The sequence below is a fragment of the Arachis stenosperma genome, chromosome 9, assembly GCF_014773155.1.
Source record: "Arachis stenosperma cultivar V10309 chromosome 9, arast.V10309.gnm1.PFL2, whole genome shotgun sequence".
NCBI lineage: Eukaryota > Viridiplantae > Streptophyta > Magnoliopsida > Fabales > Fabaceae > Arachis > Arachis stenosperma.
The window spans coordinates 51,873,292-51,884,755 of record NC_080385.1 but is presented as its reverse complement, the minus strand read 5'-3'; the positions used below and the strand labels follow the sequence as shown (position 1 = coordinate 51,884,755).

The following is an 11,464-nucleotide window of genomic DNA, read 5'->3' as shown; positions in this document are numbered from 1 at the left end:
CTATTGTTATTTTGTGTTTTATTAGGTACATGATCATGTGGAGTCACAAAAAAAATATAAAAATTAAAAACAGAATCAAAAACAGCAAAAGAAAAATCACACCCTGGAGGAAACACAGACTGGCGTTCAACGCCAGTAAGAAGCATCTGGCTGGCGTTCAATGCCAGAACAGAGCATGAATCTGGCACTAAACGCCAGAAACAAGCAACATTCTGGCGTTTGAATGCCAGAAATGTGCCTAGAGGAAAAGCTGGCGCTGAACGCCAGTAACAAGCATGAAACTGACGTTCAACGCCAGAAACATGTTACATCTGGGCGTTGAACGCGCAGAACGTGCACCACTTAGCGTTTAAATGCCAGAATGGTGTGCAATGGCATTTTACATGCCTATTTGATGCAGGGATGGAATTCCTTGACACCTCAGGATCTGTGGACCCCACAGGATCACCTCAGGATCTGTGGACCCCACAGGATCCCCACCTAACATATTCCCACCTTACCTCCTAATCCTATTTTACTCTTCTCAATAAACACTCCTTCCCAAAACCCTTCACCAATCACCTCAATCTCTCTTCCCAATTACCATCTTCACTATTCACATCCATCCACTCTTCCCCATAAACCCCACCTACCTTCCAAATTCAAATTTTCTTTCCCACCCAATCCCACCCTATATGGCCGAAACTTCTCTCTCCCCTTTCCCTATATAAACCCCTCCATTCCACTTCATTTTCACACAACACAACCCTCTCTTCTTCCCCTTGGCCGAATACACATTCACTCTTCTCCTCCATATTTTCTTCTTCTTCTTCTTCTCTTCTTTCTTCTCTTGCTCAAGGGCGAGCAATATTCTAAGTTTGGTGTGGTAAAAGCATAAGCTTTTTGTTTTTTCATTACAATCAATGGCACCTAAGGCCGGAGAATCCTCTAGAAAAGGAAAAGGGAAGACAAAAGCTTCCACCTCCGAGTCATGGGAGATGGAAAGATTCATCTCCAAAAGCCATCAAGACCACTTCTATGATGTTGTGGCAAAGAAGAAGGTGATCCCTGAGGTCCCTTTCAAGCTCAAGAAAAATGAGTATCTGGAGATCCGACATGAGATCCGAAGAAGAGGGTGGGAAGTCCTAACCAACCCCATGCAACAAGTCGGAATCTTAATTGTTCAAGAGTTCTATGCCAATGCATGGATCACTAGGAACCATGATCAAAGTATGAACCCGAGTCCAAAGAATTATCTCACAATGGTTTGGGGGAAATACTTAGATTTTAGTCCGGAGAATGTGAGATTGGCGTTCCACTTGCCCATGATGCAAGGAGATGAACGCCCCTACACTAGAAGGGTCAACTTTAACCAAAGGTTGGACCAAGTCCTTATGGACATATGTGTGGAAGGAGCTCAATGGAAGAGAGACTCCAAAGGCAAGCCAGTCTAACTAAGAAGACTGGACCTCAAGCCTGTGGCTAGAGGATGGTTGGAGTTCATTCAACGCTCCATCATTCCCACTAGCAACCGAACTGAAGTTACTGTGGATCGGGCCATCATGATTCATAGCATCATGATTGGAGAGGAAGTAGAAGTTCATAAAGTCATCTCCAATGAATTCTACAAAATAGCCGAAAAGCCCTCCACCATGGCAAGGCTAGCTTTTCCTCACCTTATTTGCCATCTATGTTACTCAGCTGGAGTTATCATAGAAGGAGATATCTCCATTGAAGAGGATAAGCCCATCACCAAGAAGAGGATGGAACAAGCAAGAGAAACCCTCCACGGTTCTCAAGAAATGCATGAGGAAGCTCATCATCAAGAAATCCCAGAGATGCCTCAAGGGATGCACTTTCCTCCCAACAACTATTGGGAATAACTCAACACTTCCTTAGAAAATTTGAGCCACAATGTGGAACAATTAAGGGTGGAACATCATGAGCACTCCATCATTCTCCATGAAATAAGAGAAGATCAAAGAGCAATGAGGAAGGAGCAACAAAGGCAAGGAAGGGACATAGAAGAGCTTAAGGACATTGTTGGTCCTTCAAGAAGAAGACGCCACTAAGGTGGATTCATTCCTTGTTCTTATTTCTTTCTGTTTTTCGGTTTCTATGTTATGTTTATCTATGTTTTGTGTCTCTACTTCATGATCATTAGTATGTAGTAACTATGTCTTAAAGCAATGAATAAAATCCATTAATCCTTCACCTCTCTTAAATGAAATATGTTTTAATTCAAAAGAACAAGAAGTACATGAATTTCAAATTTATCCTTGAATTTAGTTTAATTATATTGATGTGGTGATAATACTTTTTATTTTCTGAATGAATGATTGAACAGTGCATATTTTTGATCTTGTTGTTTATGAATGTTAAAATTGTTGGCTCTTGAAAGAATGATGAACAAAGAGAAATGTTATTGATGATCTGAAAAATCATGAAATTGATTCTTGAAGCAAGAAAAAGCAGTGAAAAAGAAGAAGCTTGCGAAAAAAAATGGCAAAAAAAAATTATAGAAAGAAAAAGAAAAAGCAAGCAGAAAAAGCCAATAGCCCTTAAAACCAAAAGGCAAGGGTAAAAAAGGATCCAAAGCAGAAAGAGTGTGCTTAAGAGCTCTGGACACCACTAACTGGGGACTCTAGCAAAGCTGAGTCATAATCTGAAAAGGTTCACCCAGTTATGTGTCTGTGGCATTCATGTATCCGGTGGTAATACTGGAAAACAAAGTGCTTAGGGCCACGGCCAAGACTCATAAGTAGCTGTGTTCAAGAATCAACATGCTTAACTAGGAAATTCAATAACACTATCTGAACTCTGAATTCCTATAGACGCCAATCACTCTAAACTTCAAAGAAAAAAGTGAGATGCCAAAACTATTTAGAAGCAAAAAGCTACAAGTCCCGCTCATCCAATTAGAATTAATATTCATTGATATTTTGGAATTTATAGTATATTCTCTTCTTTTTATCCTATTTGATTTTCAGTTGCTTGGGGACAAGCAACAATTTAAGTTTGGTGTTGTGATGAGCGGATAATTTATACGCTTTTTGGCATTGTTTTTAGGTAGTTTTTAGTAAGTTCAAGCTACTTTTAGGGATGTTTTCATTAGTTTTTATGTTAAATTCACATTTCTGGACTTTACTATGAGTTTGTGTGTTTTTCTGTAATTTCAGGTAATTTCTGGCTGAAATTGAGGGACCTGAGCAAAACTCTGAAAAAGGCTGACAAAAGGACTGCTGATGCTGTTGGAATCTGACCTCCCTGCACTCAAAATGAATTTTCTGGAGCTACAGAACTCCAAATGGCGCGCTCTCAACGGGGTTGGAAAGTAGACATCCAGAGCTTTCAGCAATATATAATAGTCCATACTTTATTCAGAAATTGACGACGTAACTTGGCGTTGAACGCCAAGTACATGCTGCTGTCTGGAGTTAAACGCCAGAAACAAGTCATGATCCGGAGTTGAACGCCCAAAACACGTTATAACTTGGAGTTCAACTCCAAGAAAAGCCTCAGCTCGTGGATAGATCAAGCTCAGCCCAAGCATACACCAAGTGGGCCCCGGAAGTGGATTTATGCATCAATTACTTACTCATGTAAACCCTAGTAGCTAGTCTAGTATAAATAGGATAAGTTACTATTGTATTAGACGTCTTATCTTTTGATAGTTTAATCTTTTGACTGTTTGGTCTATGATCATTCGGTCTTTAGATCATGGGGGCTGGCCTCTTGGCCATGCCTGAACCTTTCACTTATGTATTTTCAACGGTGGAGTTTCTACACACCATAGATTAAGGGTGTGGAGCTCTGCTGTACCTCAAGTTTCAATACAATCACTATTATTTTCTATTCAATTCTCTTTTATTCTTATTCCAAGATATACGTTGCACAACACTTTGATGAATGTGATGATCCGTGACACTCATCATCATTCTCACCTATGAACGCGCGTGACTGACGACCACTTCCGTTCTACCTTAGGCCGGGCGCATATCTCTTAGATTCCCCAACAGAATCTCCGTGGTATAAGCTAGATAGATGGCGAAATTCATGGGGATCCGGAAAGTCTAACCTTGTCTGTGGTATTCCGAGTAGGATCCCGGGAATCCGGAAAGTCTAACCTTGTCTGTGGTATTCCGAGTAGGATTCCGGTATTGAATGACTGTGACGAGCTTCAAACTCTTGAAGGGTGGGCGTGATGACAAACGCAAAAGAATCAAGGGATTCTACTCCAACCTGATTGAGAACCGACAGATGATTAGCCGTGTTGTGACAGAGCATTTGGACCATTTTCACTGAGAGGATGGGATGTAGCTATCAACAAGGGTGATGCCTCCAGACGATTAGCCGTGCAGTGACAGCGCATAGGACCATTTTCCCGAGAGGATTAAAAGTAGCCATTGATGATAGTGATGCCCTACATACAGCTTGCCATGGAAAGGAGTAAGAAGGATTGGATGAAAGCAATAAGAAAGTAAAGATTCGAAAGGATTCTAGCATCTCCACATGCCTATCTGAAATTCCCACTATTGATTTACATAAGAATTTCTATCCCTTTTTATTTTCTATTTATTATTAATTTTCGAAACCCATAACCATTTAATCTGCCTAACTGAGATTTACAAGGTGACCATAGCTTACTTCATACCAACAATCTCTGTGGGATCGACCCTTACTCACGTAAGGTATTACTTGGATGACCCAGTACACTTGCTGGTTAGTTGTGCGAGGTTGTGAACCATGGTATTGGCACCAGTTTTTGGCGCCATTGCCAGGGAAAGAAAAAGCAATGAATTTTACAAAATGCAATAACATATGAATCACAATTTCGTTCACCATTTACTGTATATAGTATTCAATTATTTTTTAACTACATCTAAGTAAATTATACTTAATCACATTACTTTCATTTTAAATAAATTTTTTTTTTAAATTTTAAAAAATTTTGATACATTAGAGACCAAAAGTATAATTTATATTTTATTGTATATATATTATTTTTTTACTTTTTCGCAAGTTTATATACTAGTCATTCTACAAACATTTCATGATAACTAAAAATTTTAAAGAGTAAAATTATAAAAAAAATTAATTTATTTAGAATGAAAGTAATATGATTAAGTGTAATTTACTTAGATGTGATTAAAAAATAATTGAATACTATGTATAGTAAAAAATTGATATTATTGAAGGATAAAATTAAAATCGTCTCAATTTTGTCCCGCCATCAATTCTGTTAACGGATCCCTAACGGCAGGACAACATGGAGTCAATTTTGAAAGGTTAGGGATTTAAATAGGACGATTAAAATGTTAGGGATAACTTTGGGACTTATCCCAAACGTTGGGGACAAAAATGATACTTTACTCTTTTTTATTATGAATAAACATCATAGATGAATGTTAAAATAATAATTTATAAAATAAAAAATAGATTTTATAATTAAATAATATACAAAGAATTAATTTATAATTAAAATTAGATAAGGACTATTTACCAGTTATTAAAAAACATGTTTTGTTATGGGACTGTTTAACGGTCCAAATGTTTTGGGACCATCAAATTCGGTGCCATATGTTTGTGTTTGTAACTTTTAAAAAATCGGGATACTTTTGAAAGCAACTAAGGTAAAACTTTTCAGAATTAACTTGTACTTTTCAAAATTTAAAAGTGTAATATAACCTCATATATTAACTAATTTTTAAATTTAATACTTAAATTTATGTCTTTTATAATATTTTTAAATTTTAAAAATTAATTTATCAAACATAATTATTATTACTTTTGTTTACTAAAAATTTTTAATTTGATTTATCAAATACAAATATTACATTTCTTAAAAATTTATTTTTTAAAAATTAATTTTTATAAGCTATTTTCATAAAAAAAAATAAATTTTACCCGACTAAATCTTAGAATGACCACATGAGTTTGGTAACGGACACATCACCGATAGATAGACATTTTTTGTTACATTTTGTCAAAAAAATTGTACGGAAAAATTTAAATGTGACATATTTTAAATGATGGTGAATGATTTTGTATAAAAAATGAATTTGTTCTCGATTTAAAATGTGTGGATCTATATTTTTTTTCTAAGAAAAATATGATTTTACTAGTGTTAAACCTGTGCGATGCACGAGCTTATATTTAAATTTGATAAGTTAAATTAAAAATAATATTTTATAACCATATATTTTTTGAATTTAGTATAACACTATCATCGTCGTTATATAATAAACGTGTTAAATATGTTATTTTATCTTTATTCAAAGTAAAATATAAATAGAAGAGTTTGAAGTTTATAATATTCTTGAACCATAAGGAGAGAGACATGAAAAAAAATAAGAACATATATAACTGTAATAATAGCATGTTAATTTTATACTAAATTTTATATCAAAAAGTTAATAAAAATTTATCGGCAACCTAGTATCTTACTAACTTCATTAGAAAAGCAATTGGCATAGGGTGTTGTGCTCCTTGTTACACATTTCATTTCAAATCTGAAAAAAGAGTTATAGATAAATTAGTTATATCTATAGTAAATATTTGTACAAAAGTATAAATCATAACATGCTTTTAAAATGAAAATAATATTATTCTTACCTAAATATTATTAAAAACCTCTTTGAACACGACATTTGTTGTTGATGACTTTGGATTGCCGTCTTCGTCTAGAATTAAAACCCTGAGGCCACTGCGACTCTTAACTCTTGACAAAGCAACATAAAGTTGTCCATGTGTGAATACTAATTTTGGCAAATAAAGCCCTACATGTGATAATGATTGACCCTGACTCTTGTTAATGGTCATTGCAAAGCACACTGTTAATGAAAATTGTCTCCGTTGGAACTTAAATGGCAATCCTGAATCTGAAGGGATCAAGTTCATTCTTGGAATGTACACTTTATCTCCAATATTTCTACCGGTCACTACCGTCGCTTCAATTATGTTGCTGCCAAGTTCTTTAACTATTAATCTTGTCCCGTTGCATAAACCTGAAGTTTGGTCTATGTTTCGCAGTAGCATTACAGCGACTCCTTGCTTCAAAGTCAAATTGTGATTGGGTAGCCCTGAACATTTGATGTCATTTAGGAACTCTGGTGTGAACCACTCTTGTTGTACATCTTCATTCTCATCAGCTTGACATGTTGTGTCAGAGCTACAATACTCCTTTTCTATCCCTGGAAAGATTGTCAAGACAAAATCGTTTACCTTCTCGAGACTCTCAAGCGTGGGTGCAAGAATTGCCCTACTCTGAAAATACCTGTAATCTGACATGTTTTGCAACAAATTTGGGTATGCAAAGTCTACCAAATGAGAGAGAGGGTCATCAGTAGTTGTAATTAATAGATCATCTGGAATTTCAACTTCTGATTCATCACCAACAACAGAGCCAATATTTTCATTTCCAATATCAAGTATCCAATTAGCGAATCTCTTCATTTCACCTTCATCTTGATCCGAAGAAGACATTAGAAGCCTCATATTAGTATGCAGTTTCAGAACCTTACAAAACGATCACAGATGGAATGAGTTAATAGCGGATGCCAATATATCGTGTCTACTCCCTTTCGGAATCACCGGAAGTATCTGTCTGAAATCACCTCCTAGAACAACAACCTTACCACCAAATGGTTGATGTGTCTTATGTTAATCGGTAACTGACATAAGATCCCTGAGCGTCCGATCAAGTGCTTCAAAGCACATTTTATTGAGCATTGGAGCTTCATCCCAAATTATTAAGCTACTTTGGATGAGCAGCTCAGCCTTCAAACTGCCATGCTTGATGTTGCAAGTAGATTCATCAGTAATTGTAATGGGTATTGAAAATCTAGAATGAGCCGTTCTGCCACCAGGTAGGAGTAAAGAAATAATTCCACTGGATGCGACATTTAAAATGATCTTTCCTCTAGACCGAATAGCAGAAGAAAGTCCATTCCAAATAAATGTCTTACCACACCCACCATGCCCATAAACGAAGTAAAAACCACCAGAGTCTGTAATAACAGTATTGAGTATCTCATCAAATACTAACCTTTGTTCATGAGTCATCTTTTGTTCCGTATATAAGTTTGTATGAGTCAACTCATTTGTGTCATATGCTAACTCCTCTTTTATTAGCTTATTCTGAAAAAGGCGAACATCAGACATCGTAGGATATGCCATTGATTGATAGTATCTTGAAGATCTCGCATTGCTGTTGAGTATCTTCTCAATCTCAATAAGGCAGAGATTTTTCAATTCATCATCAGTCATGTTTAGTCCTAGCAAAAGCACATAGTGGTTTTATGAAATATTTAATAAGTAATTTTAAAATAAAATTATTAATATTATTAATAAAAATAAAGATAATAAGAGAATAAAATCTTGATATAAAAAAAAACATAGTAAAATACCTTGATTTTTCAAAGCTTTTCTCCTCTCATATAGTATTCCATCAGCTAATAATGTCCAAGTTGCATTCCAAACACGCTCTGGGTTGCTAATGCTATTAGATATCAGTAGCATCGCAAATAGTTTTCTCAATTGATGACCAGATACAAGTTCAGCTACCTCATTAATAGCTGCAATGAATTCCCTATCATCGCACAGTAGTCCCATAGAATAGCAAGCATCTTGGAAGCTAGAATATGTAATTCCATTAACTGTCCTAATAGACTCATATATTGTGCAACTTCTCTAAACAGCTAAGAAAATTCTCATATAATAAATATCACTTGTACCCGGTGGAACATAATTTAACCTTCCGATAGAATACCCTCTTTTGCGTGGATGCCATTCCCTTGATTCTCTATCATAAATAAATTGATTTAGAAACTCAACATACGTCAAAGTTTGACATGCTTCAAATTTTTTATTGGCCTCCATCCATGCTAAGAACATCGTACATTTTTCTTCCTCTTCTTCCACGATTTCTTCAAGATCGTCATCATCTTTAAAGATGATATTTTGCTCTCCAGGCAAATGAAAGGTTAATCTCATCATTGAAGGCCACCTTTGATGAATATCATACGCTAAGGTTCTCCACACAGTCTCACATGCAGACAAATATCTACAATCATAAAATTGTTTGATCTCATCAATAACCTGAGCATCCTCTCCACTGGAAGCTTCCTTTGTAACTCCAACTGCTATCCTGTCTGGACCTTTATTCATGTACTTGAACAAATATTTGATAGCATTTGACTTGTTGCAGTACTCAACATTAACATGCGCTTGATAAGACATCAGCAGATATGCATTGTATGGAACCACATTCCTATTATCCATATGGACTCCCTTCTTCTCAGTAACCGCCCCTGTGTCTCGTCTTCTATATGATGGGTATCTACTATCATCGATAACTGTGGTTCTACTGAATGTCTTGGGATAATATTTGGTGCAGTACCTATCTTTCATGCAGGGAAATTTTGAGAATGCTCTACCACATGGTCCATGAATCATATATGTAGATACAGCTCTAAACAATTTTGGGTACCGAACAGGATCTGGCAACACTGAAGATATTAACTAATCAATTTGAGTTGTCGTTGTTATCTTATGGTCTCCACTTAACCATAAAAGAATGTGAGCATGTGGTAGACTTCTTTTTTGGAATTCCACCATATACATTCCTTATACCAAAAAGACAAAAAAAATACATGTTATATTTAAACTATCTATTTTATGTATGTGATTTGATAAATTAAGGATGATAATAAAAATCAACAATATGTTAAGTAAGAAAATATTTTGCCATTTATTTTATAACAATCTAACGGAATATTTATCTAAAAATAAGGTTGGATGATGAGCAATACCTGCATCTAGCACTCCAAATGAAATTCCTTGCTTAAGATCCGAGATTATCATGTCAAGCTTAATTTTGAACACTCTATACGATATATCCGACCGGTCTTCAACCTTTAAATTCCTTGGATTGTTAACCCTTCCAATCTCTTGCCAACTCGAGTTACATGTCATTGTGATGAAGAGGTCTGGATATCCATATTTCTTACAAATTACCATAGCATCTTGATAATTATTAAACATGTATCTCATGCCACCAGTGAAGGACGCAGGTAGGATGATACGTTTACCTGCTTTGGAAGCACGTGTCTCACCCCTAACAACTGCATATTGAATCCCTTCGTATATATAACTCCCCATCTTGGTTAGGTTGTTTTGATAGTAGGTCAACCTTTGTGCTTCAATCATAGAAAAGCAATCAACCAAGAACTACTAAAATAATCTTCCACCATTGACAATGGTTGCATACTCGACCTTTCTCTCTTGTATTCTAAATGCTATGAACTCCCTTAAACTTACACGTTGTCTCTTTCTAATTTCATCAGCCCTATGAGATTCTTGCAAAGGAATGTCTTCTTGGTAGCCATATTCACCGTAAAGAAACATCATAGGGTGCTGAAGAGGAATAAATGCGGTGTGTGTCTCATGAATTCTTTGCAGATGTCCGGACTTTAATTGAACTATAATATCATGCCCTGCATCTCCAGAATCAAAATCTCCTACTATTAGGGCTGCGACCTCGTTAGAAGATGGTAAATTGTAGACTCTCGCGTCCTTTGATCTTTTCCGGTACAACCGTAGCCTTATATTTGCGATATCTCCTTGATTTAGGTAGTTTCTCACTATCCTAAATGTGTGAGCAAGAACATTATGTTGATCGATCATGTCCTTGAGGTCTAGAACTAAGAAATGGTCAATGTTGTTGTTGGTTGTTCTTGAACTGTATAAATTATCAATTGAAAAATATTAGTATACATAATTAACCAAAATCAAAGTACGAACTACCTGAATACATTTTTAATCAATTTGGAATGCATGATACAAACCTGAAAATCTCTATCTTGTTTGAGACCTCATTTTCTGTATCATAAATATATAACTGCGCGAATTTTGGTCTTTGTCCCTCAATTGGCACCAAGCTTCCAATTCTGCGGTAGTTTTGTCCACTCACAATGAACTGGGGAGGACATGTCCCATCATTGATGGAGGTCTCTATTTTACCTCCGAGGGACGTGAAGTAAAACATGCTATTATAAGTTCTTATATTATCCTTAAAGTGTTTGCTTCTCTGGTCTGCTCCAGATATTAAACCTTGCAAGAGCTGAGTTGGACGTTACAAAAACGGCAGTTGTACCTTCCCTCGCATACAACATATTGAGAACTCAATATTGGATCCTGTTTTGGACTTCTCTGATCTCTCCTCATACCACATCATGGCGTCGCAATGCCGACAAAGAAATTCTGGGTCACCAATATCTATCACATCTAATGATCACCAAAATAATAAATTATGTTTCAGTTATATCTGCAACAAATACTTTATATAAAAGTATACCTTTCTTTCACCATGTTAAGTATAAAAATAATATTTATAAAAGATTACCGAAGACTGCAATTTATGGATTAAAAAGATTAGATCATATAATACGATTTCATTGTGCCAGCCTCAAGATTTAAGTTTTAC

At 35.7% G+C, this 11,464-nt stretch overlaps 1 pseudogene; it reads right to left on the bottom strand.

The window, feature by feature from the left end:
- Positions 1-6,594: 6,594 nt before the first annotated feature.
- Positions 6,595-10,665, bottom strand: LOC130949510 (uncharacterized; annotated as a pseudogene).
- Positions 10,666-11,464: the final 799 nt, after the last annotated feature.